General features: G+C 40.4%; 1 protein-coding gene across 1 annotated transcript in view; it reads right to left on the bottom strand.

Moving 5' to 3' along the window:
* Positions 1–18,727, bottom strand: part of LOC139687168 (glypican-5-like) — a gene marked incomplete at its 3' end in the record, with an annotated part of 712,102 nt that overhangs the window by 442,198 nt on the left and 251,177 nt on the right. The gene's annotated exons all lie outside the window — the stretch shown is intronic.

The following is an 18,727-nucleotide window of genomic DNA, read 5'->3' as shown; positions in this document are numbered from 1 at the left end:
GAGTGGAAGGGGCCTTCTTTGGGGCATCTATCTGAATCCCTACCCGCAGACCATAATTCGGGAGCCACCGCTCCCCACATCCCCATCCATCTCCCTCGTCATCATCACGTCCCCTCCCGCGGGATTTCATCTCCATCCTTCTCCATCGTTCCACCCCCGCCTCCTCCGACACTCACCCGCCCTTCCTCTCTCTCCCTCTCTTCCTCCCGACTCCCCACCAATTATCCTCACGCGCTACACACACACACACTCTTCTTCGCACTCCGCCCAACCTCCTCGTCGACCCTTTCACCGTTCATGTTTAATCCCACGCTTGTCAGTGGTTGTGTTCCAAAAGACGGTGGTTCAGGATTTGCTGTGTGGTGTGAGTAGTCAAACGGGCGTAACGTAAACACGCCATCTCCCGTTTGACTGCGATCCCAGCCTCTTAGCCTACCCACCCCGACCCTCAAACAGAGCCCCTTCGCCCGCCAACCAGAACCCGTCTCCTGATGCATACTCGCGACCCATCCCTTTCTCGAACAAGCACACATACAGAGCATCCCCCCCCCCCCGAAGCACCCCTTCCCCCTCATGGATCCCCACAAACCCCCAGCATCTAGTAGCGAAGAATGTGTACGTGGATCCGCGGTGAGTTGCCGGGGTGCGCGCGCTGGGCTCCGGGAGATAAGACGCCGGAATATTTCGCTCCGGAGACGTATCGCTCTTCGGATAATGTGACGAGATAAAACAGCGGCGGGTCCCATCGGCTCGCTCTTTCACACAGCAGGGGGCGTGAGAGGGCGATTAAGTAGGCCACTTTGTAAAGAATAATGTGTAAATTATTCCACGGGGAGATGCTTTCGTTGATAAGCTGGTTAAAAATTTTACCGCTGTGAGATGGAGTCTATTGCATGGATAACTACTTCATCGGATTCCGATTCTTTCATGTCCTCTTATAAAGTGAATAACGATTATTGTGACTACCTGCTTATTGGCTGCCAAGTCTAGGATTGGCAATTTCACATGAACGATAGCAAAATTCATCGAAATTTGATTTTTATTCTTTTTGATAGATGTCTACCGGGTAAGGTTTAAGTTTGAAATGGATCTAAGCCTATTGCAAAACATTAATTTGATATGCGTATAAACCAATAGGGCTATACATATTATTTAGTAAAATTTCGCATAAAACTATTGGCGAATATAAAACAATAATTATTTATCACTGTAAAACTATAACGAAAGGTGCATTTTTTTCGAGAATCCGCTACATAAAGCGAGATGGACGGCTATGAACTAACATCCTAGAGTGTTGGACCTATTTCAATGCTTTTAGTTTATATGTCTCTTATTTTGTCTGGAGAGATAGTACCATAGCAGGAAATTTCATAGCTTGGAGAAATATGTTGTAAAGATATAAAACTGAACAACGAAAAAGTGAAAGTCATGAGGCATAATCGAGAATTGCAGCTAGCACAGAGAATGAACATGAAACTGTATGGTGTGCCATAAGAAGATAGGCTGATCCCACGCAATTTCAGCCGTTGACGATTTTTTTTCGACCCTTTCTCTCAGTCATGGAAAGATTTCCCCAGCTGACTCAGAACCCAGCTTTCAACCTTGAGGCGGGATTAAGCCAGCAGCAGAGAAGGATTTTCATGCTTAAGCGCCCTTCCATGGAGCTCCAGGGAGAGAGAAAGAGGCAACGGGGGGAAGGATGGGGAGGAAGGTTAAATTATTCGCGCGATTCTTAACTTACGACAGAAAAAAGGAATGTAACACCCTTAAAAAAGACCCTCTCATTCTGGCATTCGCGAATCTGGAAACATGAGATCAGAATCTTGAAATAAAATTCGCCAAGGAAGATGAGGGCGAGAGAGAGGGTGGTAAGATTAGAGGGCTATGGGTCGTTTTGGGGGGGGGGGTAGAAGAGATAGAGAAGTTTTTGAATGGGAGACAAGGGGTAAGACGTCAGGTGGGAGGCAAGGTGGTAGGGGTTGGGAGGAGGCGATGAGGAGGAGATTAAACGGGAGATCATGGGCTCTTCGGTCTTTCGGAGCGGGAGCTCAAACCCTAAGGAGCGCCCCTTAATGGTTAACGAGTTAAGCGATTCGATTACAGCGACCAAAGTAGGAGGCGTGGTGGGGGAGGGGAGTGAAAAAAGGGAGCGCATCCCCTCCCAGTCACCCATTCATATCGCCTTCTCATTACGCGCCATCCGAACCCGAGGGGTGAGAAGTGAAAGGCGTTTTTCTTTTTATCATTCTTTGGGCTCGGCCAGGCGATAATATTTTCCTCGCCCCTTGGCTTCCAAGGGCAATGAGAGCATTGAGAGGGAAAATTGTTTTATTTAAGATGAGGAGGAGGAATTGGGATGGTTTGCAAGAAAGGTGGGTGGGAAAAGACATGAGCGAGCTCCTACGGCTCAGAGACCCGATGGATGTCCTCATCTCCTTTTAGCGGGATAAATTAAACATCAACATGCAAAAAAGCAATCAATCACGCGTACATTTCACCACCGTGGTATGATATACTAAAACCCAATGTTGTTTACGCTCACCATTTGATAAATCTGACACTGTACCAAATGGATGGGAGGTATACTAATAGGTAGGTAGAGGCAGCCGCTTTTCGTATTATACTCCACTTCAAAACCACGAACCATTAGAAGAGGCTGACATTAACCCATACAATTACGAAAGAATTCATGCTATAAAACTATGTACGAGCAAGTATATCAGAAGCAGGTCCACCTTCTTTTGCTTGCATGGATCTCTGGTTATGATACACAGTCTTTATATTTCGCTTTAATACATAATTCGTTTGTGGAAATCGGAAATGAATTTCCCGGTGAACTAAATATTAGAAACAAGTCGTGAGCAGAATTTGAGAATTTGCAAAGGTTATTTGTGATTGAGCAGCAATGATTATTCTCGAATATTACCTTCCTTTTCTTGTGCGCTACAAATACCAAAAATTCTTCCATTTTATTGAAAGAATACTTAAATTTAGGAGGTCAATTGACGTTTTTATTCATTAAGTAAACATTTTAGGAGCATTCTATTAAACCTTTTAAATTTTCCCTTGATTTCATCATTTCCATATATTTACATGTGATATCATCTTACACCGATGACAACAGAATTAAAAATAAATTGCTGTTCTCGAGAGGATCCACAGATTTTCTAAAATATGCGACCTGATATTGTTTCCCCTCAATATTCTTTTGGAAGAAAAGTTCATCTTCTCTCTCCTTCTCTGAAGTTTTCAAGGCATTTTCCATCTTAGCATCCTCTCAATCGTTTCGGTACCATCACGAAGCAGATCGGCATCATTTTCCGATTCGTTGACTCCTGGGTATCCGCTCATTCGGCAAGAGATCAATTCACGCATTTTTCATATTATTTATCGATTATTGGGATTCGTTTACACCAAGAGCTCCGAACAAAGCACCATTGATTGGAATAGGCACTGTTTGAATTTCCGATATCAACCGAAATATGAAACTCTTTGAAATTCAAATCTTTTCAAAGGAAGAAGTAACATGGTGCTAAATATCGACAAAAACCCCACTTCATGCCGACATAGATTTAGTTTGACATGTACAAATGGAAATATATACACGAAAACAGGAGAAAATGAGAAAAGAGAACAGCGAGGATTATTCATTTATTTTCAGCTCTGCATGCAAAAAAATAGGGTCATTGTGTCAAAAGTGTAAAACATGTAAAAGGAGTGGACCATATTTCAAACCTCAATTAGAAAATTTCATTACATTAAATCAATATTTCATTAGATCCCTATTATATTAGATTAGCTGCATGTTTTAATCACATTTACTGCAATCTGATGTGCCATCCATTAATTTGATTCCGCATTTACGGTATCTATACATGAAGATAAAGATATTGCTGATATTACTTGGTAAACAATATCCAAATAAGTTTAGCATTTTTCAGTAAAGATTAATAAATGAGCAACAAGGCAAAGTGGAAAACGTGAGATTGAATATACAAAATGGTGAACGAAGTCTTTAAGGGTGGAGAGAGGAAAGGAAGTTGGAGGACATTCGAAGTAGAATGCGAACGTAACTAGTGGAGATATTGAGAGATAATATTTCGTTGTACCGTGTTTTGGGTTATGCCCATCCAAAATCCGCCTTGATCGGGAGAATACCAATAATAATAAACGAGGTAATTGACTTTGTTATCAAATAGAGAACGTGATGACCGTGGAAAGAGGAAGGGAATAAGTACGATTTTTTCTTGAAAAAGGTAAGGGTTACCATATTACAACGCATTTTTGGCGCGAAAATGAGTTGTAAACTACATGAGTGGTAAAAATTAAACATTACCCAGGTTTCGCTGACGTAACATGAACTAGTCTCAAAAATATACAAGCATAGAGAGCCGGGTCAAAATTATTCCTATAGTGGATACAATTTTTGAAAAATAAATGTGTATTTTGAAGAAATATCGGTAATTAGGACCTGGCGATGGTTACTAAAACAAGTTCATATTGTGAAAAACTCTTTGAGAACTTTACAAACACGTGCAATGATTTCAGAGACCATCCAACACTACTTTGACATGGGAAACTAAGTACAGAACATAAAAAAGGGCAATATCCAGACGGAATGTCCGATGGATATCCTACATCCCGAACTACGTCGGTAAATATGGTAAATACTAACACTGAATTGCATGAAAACTCGATATCGTAAAGCATCATTAGATAAAAGTCACGAATGACGATCGATTTAACGAAATAATACAACTCTATTTAAAAAGCAACTTAGGGTTCCGGAAAGATTATGATCAAGATACCGAACATTACCTTCAGTCGCAGAACGGTGAACTGGGACATGCATCTGCCGTGCCAATAAGTTTTTTTAATTGTAGAATAATGCCTCAACAGGCTTACTAAAAATACCAACGTTTTGGGTTTCCCGCGGGTTCGCAGCATGCATGGAATTACGCAGACCACCGCCCTCTGCCGAGTCTAATTTCTATCCACCCAGTAACGAAAGCTTTTAAAACCAGTCGCGAATAAACATTTAAGCAGCTTAATAAAAACAATGAAGGGAAAAGAAGTACTTTCAAAAACGCTGTAGAAATGTAAAGAAAAGTAGCTTCGACACCTTTATGAATATGATACGGTCCAGACAATTTTCAGCGAAATTCCCTTCGGCAACCCAATTGGAAGGTACAACCATTTCCTCTGCCTCTCCCCGCTAATCCAATCATTGTTCCTATTTCCAGAGGCCGTTTCTTTCTGGATCCTCCTAGAGGCTTGGAATGGGAAGACAAGGAGTTGATTAGGGTAAACCGTGTGACGCAAGCTGACGCTCGTTTTTTCCTCCCTTTCCGCCCACCATCAACCCCGGTTTCTTGCTCGCTTAAGGGTCCACGGCTAACGTCGTTAGAGACACGAGGACGCCGCTTGAAATGGGCCTCTTCTCCCGAGGTGGTACAGTTCAAAAACTGAGGTTTTCCTTTCTCTCCTAGAATCCTTTCCCTAGAGTCAGTAGTGATCATGGGTAGAGACGATCGACCACCGCGGTCGTGTGCGTTTTCACGAAACGTCGGGTGACTTTGGCAAAGGGAGTACTTTAGAGATAGGCAGTAGAAAGGTGACGTCTACATAAGCCTCGCAGCCCTACTTTGAAAAAGACTGCAAAATGTCACAAAGTTTAAAAGTCCCGTCCAACGAACTGATTAATGCAGTCAAAGCACTCTCCGGTCAAAGTAACAGGGATATAGAAGAATTGTGAAAGGCAAGGGAGCTTTTACGACGAGAAATAGTTGATGGCAGGGGCCAAAGGACTAAGGACGTAAAGAGGGGATTAGCTAAATTTTGATAGGGAGCCGAGTTCTACGCACACGACGCGGCAACTTGTCGTTGAGGCAAGAGAATAAGTTAATATTGGAGGCTTTTGAAAAGTGAGTTCTGAGAAGAAAGGAAAAAGTAAAATGGAGGGTGAGGAAAATAAATTAAGAGGTCCTAGGCACGACAGGGAAGGAATCAGAATATTGGGAGAAGTTAATATGAAGAAAGAAGAGTGGATGCCAAGCATTTTGATTGGTGTTTGAATGCTGCACTCAGTGATAAAGGGGAGAATTTCAATCAGGGAGTACTGGGAGGAAAAGAATAGGCATTTAGACGAAATGTGAGGAGGCAGAAATCATGCTGAATTGAAGATCAGTTAAATGTAGAGTAGGGTAGCAGGTCATATCGTGTCACGCAAGGCCTAGAAATACTTTGGTTTTAAAATCTTTGTGCCGATCCAAATCTTCCTTAAACGGAAGGCTACCATTAATGACAAAATATTCGCCAAGCGTCACTTATAGAGTGATCCAGATATCGCGTAGCTGTGAAATCCACTCCCGCAGAGATTCTAACAGAGACTGCCTGGTTGAGAAGCACATCAACACTCTGGCCACCACAATTTTCCTTGCGCTTTCTTCTTCCTATGACTCGCCATCAATTTTGTAAGAGGCTAGAAAGCTTGAACTGCTCTCGCTTACTCTTACCTCACTAAAAAAACGTGAGTGGATTCGGAATATCTGAATACTCACTTGAAATTCCCCGCTACGATGAACAAAGTAGTCGTATTTTTTTATCGAGGGAGGAACTCTGGAGCTAAGCTAATGAAAGCAATGAATATGGGATTATTGGCGTTTAAAAAACACTTCGAGAACAGGAGAGCTCGGAGAGATTTATCAGTAAAAGTAATCGGATTAGGAAAATACCAGGGTAGTGGGTAGTCGAGAAAGAGTTGAAATATTTCACTCTCATAGATGAAAATATGTTCCGAGCAGAAAACATATACCGTTTAAAATTGATTAAAATTTTTTGCCTCATTTCACAATTATAATTCGAAGATTGTTTCTCGAGAAATATAATGAGGAGTTTAGGATAGAAATCAAAAGGAAGAATTACAAAAGGAAACCAGAAATAAATATTCGAATGAATGTTCACAAAAAGTATGGGAAGGTAATAGAGGAAGGACTATAATTGCAGTTCATAAACAAAATGAAGCTTATAATCTTCTAGGATTGATAAAAATATTTCTATACTTGATTTTTCGCTGGCCAGGATAGCCAAAAATAACAATTGTTCATTATCCGATATTATTTAAAGCAATACATCTTTGAAACCTCAGAGAAAATATATGGATAAGGTTCTCTCATTTCTAAGGCGATATCCTCGAATTTCTCCAAACGCAATTCCCACGGGACTTAATCTCTACATTTTAAAACCCATTTCCTGAGGTAGTGCTCTCCCATTCGTGAGAATTACGCCCCCACCCCTTAAGCGGACAGAGACAAGGTAAAGAGGCTACAATCCACCAAGCTTTACTAGCTGGATCAAGCGCTCTATAATTCAAATGCTCTTGTGACCCTCGACCAAATATGCTCACATCTCCAGGGTACTAAATTTCTCTCCGAATTGCGGAAGAAAAAAAAACTCGTAAATATTATTATTTGCCCGCGTAATATGTGACAGTAAGGGGAAATCTCGGAGTTGGACGGCCTATGAGGCGACGAATATGCAGGGATTTTGATTCGTCAGGGGAATGAGAGAAATGAAAACACCAAAGATACTCGCAAGAAGGAATTACATACTACCCACGTCGTTGCCTTTTTGACAGAATTTTAAAGAGGCAAACGCTCCGTCCCTTCCACTCTGGCTGTATTACATGTGTGCTAGTCGCGACATCACACGAAGTCCTGAGTCCAAAGGGGATGGTGGGGGAGAAGTTCAAAATGGTTCTTCGGTAAAGGTCACCCGAACCCCATCCTAAAGTCCATCCCTACGACCCCATCGCATTTCTCACCTCGTTCCGCTACCTCAGCTCTTTGACCAATTCTCATTCCCATCTCCTTCCATTTTCTCTGTCTCCAACCCTCGCTCCCTACGCCTCGGTCCACCCCATCCTTTGATCCCAACTTTCTCTCTCTCTCTCTCCTCTTTTTCATGCACGCTACCCTACGTGACGCCTTTCATCATCCATGAAAAAGATGGGTTCCTTTTCGCTTGAGTTTTTCCAATATTACTCTGTCCCTGTTTGAATGACCCACCCTCCGTTTTTTTAGCATGCAATTTCAATCCTAAGCATGAAAATAACCCGATTTTGTTATTTAAAGGACAAGGTTAATGCCTTCACGGTGGTCAATATTTTTCAACATCTTAAGGTCCCATCCTTTTTCGTTAAAATTTCATATTGCACGATACAATTTGTTTCTTTCCTTTGCTCAAACTTCTTGCGATATTTTACATTAACCTAACACATAGAAAATCTACTTTCGTCACCAAAAATTGTAAGAATGAACAGTCCATGAATAAATGCCAAATAGGCACTCTTTTGATTCTTTTATCGATGTCACCGTAATTATGTATTTAAACTTTCATTTTTCTAAATTCAACCTATCGTTTCAATTAAAGTGGAAAAACAAACAATGCTCGTATGGCGTTAAATAATTTTAATGGACATGAGATCTAATTAAAGCATTCTTACCAGCCCAAAAACCGAGTTTTAGAAAACCGATTATTTTACTTATTTGACCAAAACTCTAAAATACCCGTGTGCCTGACTCACATCTTAAACATTCCGATTTTATACTGAGACCACGAAATTCTCTAGCATTTTCGGTTATAACTTCACTAATTTGGCTTGACTAAACCTAGCAAATATATGGGAAAATTTCAACTCCTGAATCGGAATGACCAAAATGCTAAATATATGATTATAGCGGTAAAATCAATTCAATGGATAGGGACATAATAAACCTACCCAAAATTTTAAAAATAAAATCAGGTTTTTAAGAATGACCCAAACCCGAGGAAGACAATTCTTTCTCCCCAACATTTTTGCGACACTTTACGGAGGCAAGCTCGAATCGTTTGAATCACCAAGGCCACTTCCCTTCACCACTATTTCCACGTCTCCGTAACTCTTCTCCCCCGGCACTTTAGCGCCGGGCTGAATTTTAGAGTGGACCAGAAAAGTTTATTTCCGCCAAAATGAAGCTCCGTTGTCCGTCCAAGCGCGACCATACCCCTAAATTCTTACCCTAGAGTTCGCTCCTCCCACCGACCGCAACCCCGACCGCCCCCCGATTTCCCACTCCCTTTTCGTCCTCCGCCACCCCCTGCTCCCTCCCGCGCAGCCATGCTCATTTCTAAAGCTCCCCCCTCGCCGTCCGAGAGACCGACAACCTAAACCCTCCTTAAGAACTTCTTTTGCTGGATACTCCGTGGTTTCTATTGCCTAACTGGGGAGGGTATCGGAAAACAATACACCCTCCCTACACCCCTGGGGACAATTTTCACAGGGGACGCTGGCAAGGGGGGCTGGGGGGAGAGTGAGAGAAGGAGTTGCGTTGGGGGATTGAGTGGGGAGAGTCCACGAAATGGAATCGGCGACGTTAATTCCTATCCCCCTCGGATCCTCAAAGGGGACTTCTCCCGGGACAGGAGGGGGAGTTGGGCAGAAATGGGAAAGTGAAGAGGGTAGGGAGGAGGAAGTGTGGCCAAAGAGGGATGACGGCCATGGAGAGCTGAGCGTGGGACTGCCTAGGGAAAGAAAGGAAGGAAGAAGAGGGCACCTGCGAGGGCAGTCGAATAGAACGACCATCCCCTTTGGGGAATTCCGGAATCTCCCAAACAAATGATTTCTTTCTCCCGGAGCAGTGGTCGACTAAGCTCCACGAGATCCGAACACTTTGCTATGATAATCCAATAAGTAGATACTTGATAATATTTCTAGAGATATTTTTTTCTGTTTCTATTCCAGAGGGGTATCACGGAATAATCATCGGGTACTAAAATGCGCGGTGCCTGATATTCGTGGATATACATCGTGACTTATTGATATTCATTTAACTTGTTATTTTCATGTACATTTTTGATTCAACGCGTTTTGACTCAGAGATGAATAAAGCCATGATTATACACAACATACGATATAAAATTAGATACAACGATGAGCACCAAAATTAAAACCTTGGAGAAAACTTACGAATTCATATTTCATTCTGCCACGCTTTAAAATTTTCCAATTATTCATATAACCAATATAAAGGTGCATTATGGCTAATTTAACAATCACCATATGAGACAAATACTTCCTTTTAAGTAAAGATCTCCGATTGCGTGCACACCAACAAATTTTCAAGCACACTGCCAACAATCCATTTCATATGTCTGAACTTCATTAAAATAACTTTCATTTCGAATACATCTGGCGCATAAAACGAACAGATCACATGCTTAGTTTGACTTAATTTCGGAATACTTCATTGATTTAATTTTAACGAACGGCACAGTAGATGTTATACAATACAATCGCTAATATAATGGTCGATATTACAGTTAGTTCTTCACGTCACTTCAACATCTTTTCGTCACTACTGATATAGGTCGAATGCTACCGCATTGCGAGCGCCTTAGATCTTCATTCGGAGAATATAAAGCCTTAAAACTTTCTGGACGTGTTAACAACTTCAACTCCACTAGAAGGTTACACTCAAGCCGGAATAACCTGATGCGTAACCCGAGAAGCTTGATTTGTCAGGAACGCTGCAAACCTCTCCGCATCAAAAGCAAATATAAGAACGACCTAGACTATCTCGACTTTTATGTAATTATAAAGGAGCCTGTGATACCACATGTCGTTCCTTAATTCTCAGTCAAACAAAGTAGTCTACATTCATCCAAGTTTACGATAGCTGCTTGCCTGAAAACAACGTTAGTCATCAACAAATATTAGTTATCATAGAGAGGAAAACTCTCTTCCAATAGATTTAACTTCAGAATTTCATAAGAGTGAATAGATTCGAACTTTGATCCAAATTTGATGGTTTTAGGTCCCTTATCTAGTAATTATTACCACCATTCCCGAATTCTTTGCTTGCTTTTCCTATACCTATCTCTCCGCCTTGATAAAAGTTCCTACACAATTGTGCTCGAGGGATTAAGCATCTTAAATGAAAAACAGCAAGCAGGATATTCCACGCAACGCTACGCAATTCAACGCATAAGGCTACAAAATGATTATGCCCTACAGTTATGCCAGCTGTTTGAGCCATTTATCCTCCGCAAAGAAATTATTATTTGATTTTAAGTACCCCAAATGGAGTGATGTGATTTTCTGCAGTGTAGCGATATCAAATCCCCGTCTATAACTCAAGACGGGCAAACCATTGCTCTTATGCACATCAGAAGTCATAGAATCAACTGAAGAATAAATATGGATTAGGTAGTTAGGTCAAAGGGTAGAAAAAAATTCAAAGAGAATGATGTGACGTGCCGTTGTAGGATTAGGAATTTTGGAACCATGGGAGCAAATAAAATTATACGATACTATTAAAATCTTACGCTTAGTTACTCATAAAATTATTGAATCAACCTTTAAAAATAAATTCGACTTTTATTAGCCTTGCATTCAAGGGAAATTCTATATTTTCAGAGACTCAAAGCAGGCCTCATGTTTGATTAGGAAATAAAATAGACCACATGCTTTCTTTGGTTTTTAAGGCGGAGAAAAATCTGAGACCGGAATTACCTTCTCATGCAGGAAGAGCACGTAGCCTCTGATAAAAATTCCATCCCGAAGGACGTTCACTACGTGAAGCTGGAAGGAAGTTATATAGACGGAAGGAGATGATTGCAGACGAAGAAGAGGCACTGGACGGAGAGGAGGATGATCCAGAAAGAAGCTTACGTGAAAGAATTGAAGGAAAGAAAAGTAGCGAGACTGCAGAGGACGCCGTCAATACGCAAGGGAAATATTAAGTTTTCGCGCGAGAAGAATTTTGTCCGGAGGCCCGAAGAAAGGAAATGAGAAAACGCTAAAGAGACCTAAATATCTTTTGAAAAGATTAAATCCAAGCGCAAGAATGCCTCCGTCGTATTCACTCTAATTTTACAATGCATAAATTGCAATACGTATTATAGTACTTATTCAGTATACAATGACGCACAGTTTTCTTAGAACTGACTTTAAGGAATCAGAGAAAGATTAAGGACGAGATAAGAGGGACTTCTATGGAAAATCAGAAAATGGTTCAATGTAGAGTCGCTTATAACTAATTTTTGGATGATGAACACATATATGGTTGCGAAGAAAAGATTCTTCTTTATATTATTATATAATTTGATATAGATAATATGTGTCAAACAGCACATCAAATACGACATTTTGGAACACTTTTCCCACTCTCAAAGTTTAACTCGATCTATTGTCTTGGGTGCCTACAAGCTTAAAGACCGCAAATTTACATCGGCAAAAGTTAAATGCTTTTCCATTATGGCAATGACAATATAAAAAAGTGGAGGACATGCAACCTCGAAGGAAAATAAGGATTCAGACGCCCTCAACATTACATTAGGGGCGGTTTTTAAATTGTGTAAAGCGTTTGGGAGGGAGGAGAGGTGTACTATTTCATTGCGTTGTTTTTTACAGGAATTGTATAGGGAGGCCCAGAAGAAATCTTACGTAAATATTATAACATTATTTCAACCTTTGTTTATAAAGATACAATTTTAATCATCCTTGGTTACAAAAGAACACATAATTTCAACGATCCCGAGTGAAACTGTCGCTCCAGAAATATTTAAGCATTTATTAATCGGTTAAAGGAATTCCAAAATGTGTTTAATTTCGCTGTACGAGTCCTGACAACACTCAAATAAAAGTTGTCATCCATGGGAGTGCATTTTTTTAAATCTACAAACACTACTAGATCAGTAAATAATCGTAGTGAAAAACACTGTCGTCAAACCTAAATTAACTTATTTTTTTGTAGAGAAAGATGCCCGTTGGATACATTAATAACAGCGTCAATAATTACGTAAGATGGGGGTTCATAAATTACGGATCCTTGATAAGGAGGAAATGATAGAAAAAAACGAAAATGACCTCGCATAACTTAAGACCTTTATCACCGCAAATATTTGAGTGCCACTTAGCACATGATTTCCCTAAAATTGAATATGTTTTCGTTTTTGGGGCGTATCAGTTTATGCCCTATTTTTTTACATCGTTGATAATTTTAATCCATTCTGCTAGCGAAGTTCGACCGCCGCTCGGAATCGTGATTACCGACGCAGAAGTCGTATCTCCTCTGGAAATTCGCTTTTCCCTCCTGCATTCCATTGATTCTCCCCTCCGCGAGGATCAGGCCATCGACAAGGACAGTTTGCGGTAGCAAACGGGGGCAGAGATGGAGAGAGGATGCGTTTTTTCTACTTTAAATATGCTCATAATCTCATGCAGAGATGTCATGTTCCACTTCGAGTCAGGAATGAGCGGAGAACATGGGATTGAGGAAAGGAATGAGGGAAGAAGTGGGTAGGTACTTCTGCTCCAGAGCTCTGATTTCTTGTTCGATCGCATTCGATTCCGCAACAGAAACAAACGCGCCCGTAAAAATGTTACGGGGAAAAATGCTGTAAAACTAAATACGAGGATAGAAGGATTGAAGGAATTTTTTTCCAGAGTAATCACGAGGGAATTTTCAAGATCGCCGTTCATCGGGATAAAAAAAGAATTATTCGATTCAGCACGAGTGATTTTTCCCATGACACTACACGAGAGTTTTCTTGTACTCTCCAGTTTTTTGACCTATTTTGGATACTTTTCATATGGAGTTATTTTGAGGTAGGAATAACTCACTCGCTGATTAATTTCGTACAACGTAACTCCACAGCAGTGGCCAATACTCGTCCGTATGTGCCGTGGTTTTTAATACACTGTACATGTAACTTACTTCGAAGAAGCGTCAAATGTGAAATGAGCCGTTAAGATCGAAAGTTGAACTTGAAAAATACTACACCGTTGTATTTTAACACATTACGTACTAAGCTTAATACATACATTGCATAAAACGTTCACAAAACCGTACGACAATGCAAATTTGTTGCAAATCAGACACTAATCTTTACCTTTGTTGAGTGGAATCAGAGCTAAAGACGAGTTTTCATAATGAGTGAGCGGTACATTATCTTTTTAAGAATATTTTATTTACTGGATTGAGTGAGCAAAATTTTCTGTTTTCACTACAGTAATTAAATTCCGGTCATCGTCATTACCATCTTCGAACATCCTCACCCGTTACTCAAAAAGGTTGCGGGTTCGATTCCCATATGATTGATTCTATCCTCCAACAAGAACTTGGGTGTATGCGGTTATCTTTTCCATTCAAGTTAATTCAATAAAATGTGGTAAATCGGGTTTGTAATTTTATATTCAGTAAAAAATTATTAAATATTATTATAAATTATATTTCTACGCTCAAGTACACTCAAACTACCAAGGGTCGCCTTATTACGCAGATAAGGGTACTCGCACGCTAGATTCACGGCGCGAAAAATTCACGTCTTCAAAGCCGGTGGGGAGTGCCTTTCTCCATGTCACCTTTGATTTCCCAGAAAGGTCTCTCGTTTTTTTGTTAATGGCACTCTACCGATTCAGATAGGTTTTGGATGGACACAAGGCTAATCACTGCTGCATTTTAAAGGTCTCACCTGAAACGACACAATGTGACACCCTACAAAGCCCAGAAAAATCACACAGCGGGATTCGAACCCGGGACTATCCGATTGATAAGCGAACGATCAACCCACGTGGATATCTTGCAGTCCCTTATTATACTGAAATTATAGTGAAATATAGTGATAATTATACAGAAATACACAGACAATGAAGATAAACGAATTCAAGGATAATTATCATGAGTTGTTTTAAATATAATTATTAATTATGGGACTCAGTCCGACCATTGTTGAAAAATGTTTTGGATAATTAGCTGCATTTCTGAAGAATTTCACCTTGAAATTACAATTAAAAATATTTAAAGAATGGAATTTTAAAGCTTTATACTAATTGCCCAAGTTTGTTAAATAGATCGATTATTTATTAGGGAGCATTACCGCTTAGGTTACGTATGGTTTCTATGAACTTGGCGGGGAAGTTGGAAATGATAAATTTTGAAGCGCAAAATCAACACTTTACAGATATAAAAACGCCTATTCAATTTCAAAAAAATAAACACAACAAACGGTATGGCACAGGAAAAATCGGAAAAGAATATAAATTTTCAATGCCAAAGCTATCTGTTGCAAAGAAATCAATACCCTTGAAATATATCTTGGGTCAAATTAATATTTTCATATCCCCTTTTGGCTTAGCACAGTTTGCGCATCTGCTAGCTGATTATATCTAAAATGGAAAAAATTATAACTCCGAGGGAAAAGTTTGCTCAAACTGATGCCTGAAAAATGAGGGATAAAACGAGATAAACTTTTGCGCGTGGGGCGAAAATTTATTTTAAAAAAAGTAAAAATCATTATAGCGGCAATTTCACATGACACATTGAGTGAAATTTTTCATCCTCGGGCATTACACAACGATGTTCGCAATGCCCTAGTTTCTCGTGACCAAAAGAATTTAAAAGCATGAGATGAGGAAATTTGAAACTCGCGCGGACTCCATCTGATTCTTCCTCTTTAAATATATCGACGCCCCTTGGTTAAAGTGGGTTAATCCCGCCGCATAAAGAGTGATAGGGATGTCGACAAAGCACAGAGAAAACATCTTCCAACGGCAAACTGGACTGGTAACAACGCTAAATTTCATATTATCTCACAGCATCACTGTCAATAAACTTTCATTAATTAATAATAAAAATAATGAAAATCAAATTATATTCTCCAATTCTCAAACCAACTCGTATTTTCATTCACATTAATCCTCGCTTAAATTTATCGTACTTTGGGTGGGTGCTCATTATTAAATTTATTCATTGTTCGTGTAAATCAGCGCTGTAATTACACTGTTGGTTGTAAAATTGTTGCAATTGCTACATACGCAAAACGAAAAATAGTGAAAGCGAGAGACATGTTTACGGTTGGCACGCACACTAAAAAACGATGAAGCAAAAATACCTAATTACACCGAGTTCATTTCTGGCAGGGCTCATTTAACTGCTGTGTTTGCTCCAAATTGTCAAGGTTTTTACGAAAATTAATAACGAGAATGATTACAATCAATCATCTGTTTTAAAAACTATATATCTAATTTGGTTTCTCAACCTAAATCCAATTAGTTTCTCCCAGCGACTTAAAAAGAGGATTGCTACTGGAAAGCCATAATCAAAAACTACCGAAATGGAATCCAACTGCCATCAGATATCATATACGCCGTAATTTCAAGATAATTACGTAACCGAAATGAAAATAACTTCGTGAGCCCCACAGCGAAACATTATGGAGACAACCTAGGCTTCGACACGTCACGTCATCAACAGGGGTAATGTCATTGGCCTGATGATAATACTAAGTGTCCAAACATAGGCCATCTCAATAAAAATTCACTGCGGATTTCACCAAGTTATTTTTGTTTCCGTGATAAATGAACCACATCACGCCAGAAAGCATTTTCTCCGATAATTAGGCGGATTAGCGATTCAGAATATTAAATACGATGGGGGATTCATTAGTAATTAGGAGTGATTACCAAATGGCATAACCACCGCGTAATAAATATTTGAGCAAAACGAGTTGGGACACCACAGAAGATTGAGTACATTGCTAGGCATTTATATACACCAAAGCATACATAAATTACGGCAAATTTTTACATAACAACGATCATTTCATGAACCTGAAAATCAATGTATTAAATACATCATCATTTTCATTCAAGACACATGCGTCTCCACTAAAGTATCTATTCAATATTGCATATCTTATTTATCTATGATAATAAAAAGGCAAAATATTCACACTAATGACATAAAGAAAGGAACTTTGGCAACCATGATTTTTGCGAATTCCTAAGTTTTGAGTACCCGTACTTGTAAGTTTAAGCCACATTCAATTCTTAATCGATTCCCCGAGGAAAACTGCGCTCTTAGGCTAAAAGGGTAAGTACGTTCGCACCCGATGAATGCGAAAAAATGACAATCGGCTTATCTTTCTTTTGGTTTCGAGCGAAAAAAAACATCAACGGAGAACGCCGGCATAATAACAATATCCACGGGCAAAACTTCGGCTCATTAAATTATGCATGCCGTCCCGAGAAACAGGCCTCACCATCGTTGCCGGTAATTTATAATCCTACACTGCAAAAGGGTTTAGGCGGGCGACAGGGAAATAAAGGGAGAGAGAATCGGGGAAGAACGAAGAGGAAACAAACACATAACTATTATAGCTGCGTCATTATTTCCCTAATTCCTCTCGCCGACCCCTCCGCTTTCCGCTAAAAAAAACTAAAAGCACAGGAAAGAAAAATGAAAGAAAATCTTCCGCCTCTCCCTTTCTTCACCGCTCTCAACACTACCCCACTCAAAACATCCCGACTCTCCCGCTCCCAACCCCTCTTACTGCAGCGCCAAGCCCAGTGATCCATGACAAAGGGTGGGAGGGCTCGGAGATAAGATGGGTGGGATTGGAAGACGAAGAAGAGAGATGGGGATGGGAGCATTCTTAAAAGTTGAAGGGGAGAACGGGAGGGAGGGATACTTTCGGGGAGGAGTGGGGTAGGCTGGGAGCACCACAGTCGTCCATTAACCCCGCTCTCCCCGCAGTCCTTTGTTTTTTTTAAGTTGCCCCCTCCCCCAAACCCCTTCCACAGTTACGGGACCCGCCACCGGAGAGCGCTGCCGGTCGTGAGGCCCGAGGAGGGTATCAAACTCCTTGTGTGGGTTTTGCCGACCGCAGGGAACGGTGCTGCGGCCGGCTCCCTGCTCGTCCCGTGCCTCCCGATTAGCGATGGACGAGACACGATGATGTCGGGATATCGGATTCGCATTCGAGTGGAGGCAAAAATAGATGAGGGAGTGCGTTGACATGAAAATTTCTATTCTTACACCTCGGGGATATCATAGAAAATATTCGGTCAATTTCATTTGATAATTACGGACCGTCGGCTGTGAGAACATAATATTTCAATTGCCATTAAAAATTAATATTTGTCACCTTTGACTGGTAAACTACTCCTGCCACTACGAAATCACATCATTTATCCAGCACTCTTCCCTTCACCATCTCCCCGTGCATTGTACTCGGCTTCCCGAATCATCACTGTATTCTACATCCCTCTAACACTCTTTTACCCCAACTATGAAGGTAATTTAACTAATTAACTTATTTTGATTCGCACGTAGCATAAGTTGTACTTACATTCATCATGAAAAGGATAGAAAAGAGAAAATATGTCTATCTAGGAGAAAATAAGTTATTGTCTGGAAAGGGTTAAGGGTTCAGTTGTATAATGAGGTCGCTAGAAGCAATGAGATCGCTGACAGAAATTGTTACATAAAACAATTAATGCATTTTTTCTTACCCCGGGGATTTCGATAATCCACGGGAAATCCACGAGAGCGTTAAATAGGGCAACTTGGCAACAATTGAAGAACGTATCGGAAAATATGGAAACATATGAGAGGAATAACAGACTTATCTGAAACCAGCATATGCCTTAGACTGCAAAAGTGCGGGTATCTCAGTCATTTCAGTAATTTATGATTAACGGTACATCTTTTTGTCCGGAGATTTCTAATTTCCACACGCGACGCTTCCTGCCGTTGTAGTCACGAATTGTGTGCGAGTGGAAAAGGTATCCTACCACGGTATGCTCGTCAATTAATTACCCTTCTCGTTTCGGTCTCGCCTGCCACACTGCGACGCTGTGACCGCGCTTTCCCCGTATCATTTGTATTTTTCTAATCATTTCATA

Source organism: Hetaerina americana, unplaced genomic scaffold, assembly GCF_022747635.1.
Source record: "Hetaerina americana unplaced genomic scaffold, ioHetAmer1.1.p SCAF_17, whole genome shotgun sequence".
NCBI classification, from domain to species: domain Eukaryota; kingdom Metazoa; phylum Arthropoda; class Insecta; order Odonata; family Calopterygidae; genus Hetaerina; species Hetaerina americana.
The sequence above is the reverse complement of the archived record's forward strand: the minus strand, read 5'-3'. Positions and strand labels throughout refer to the sequence as shown.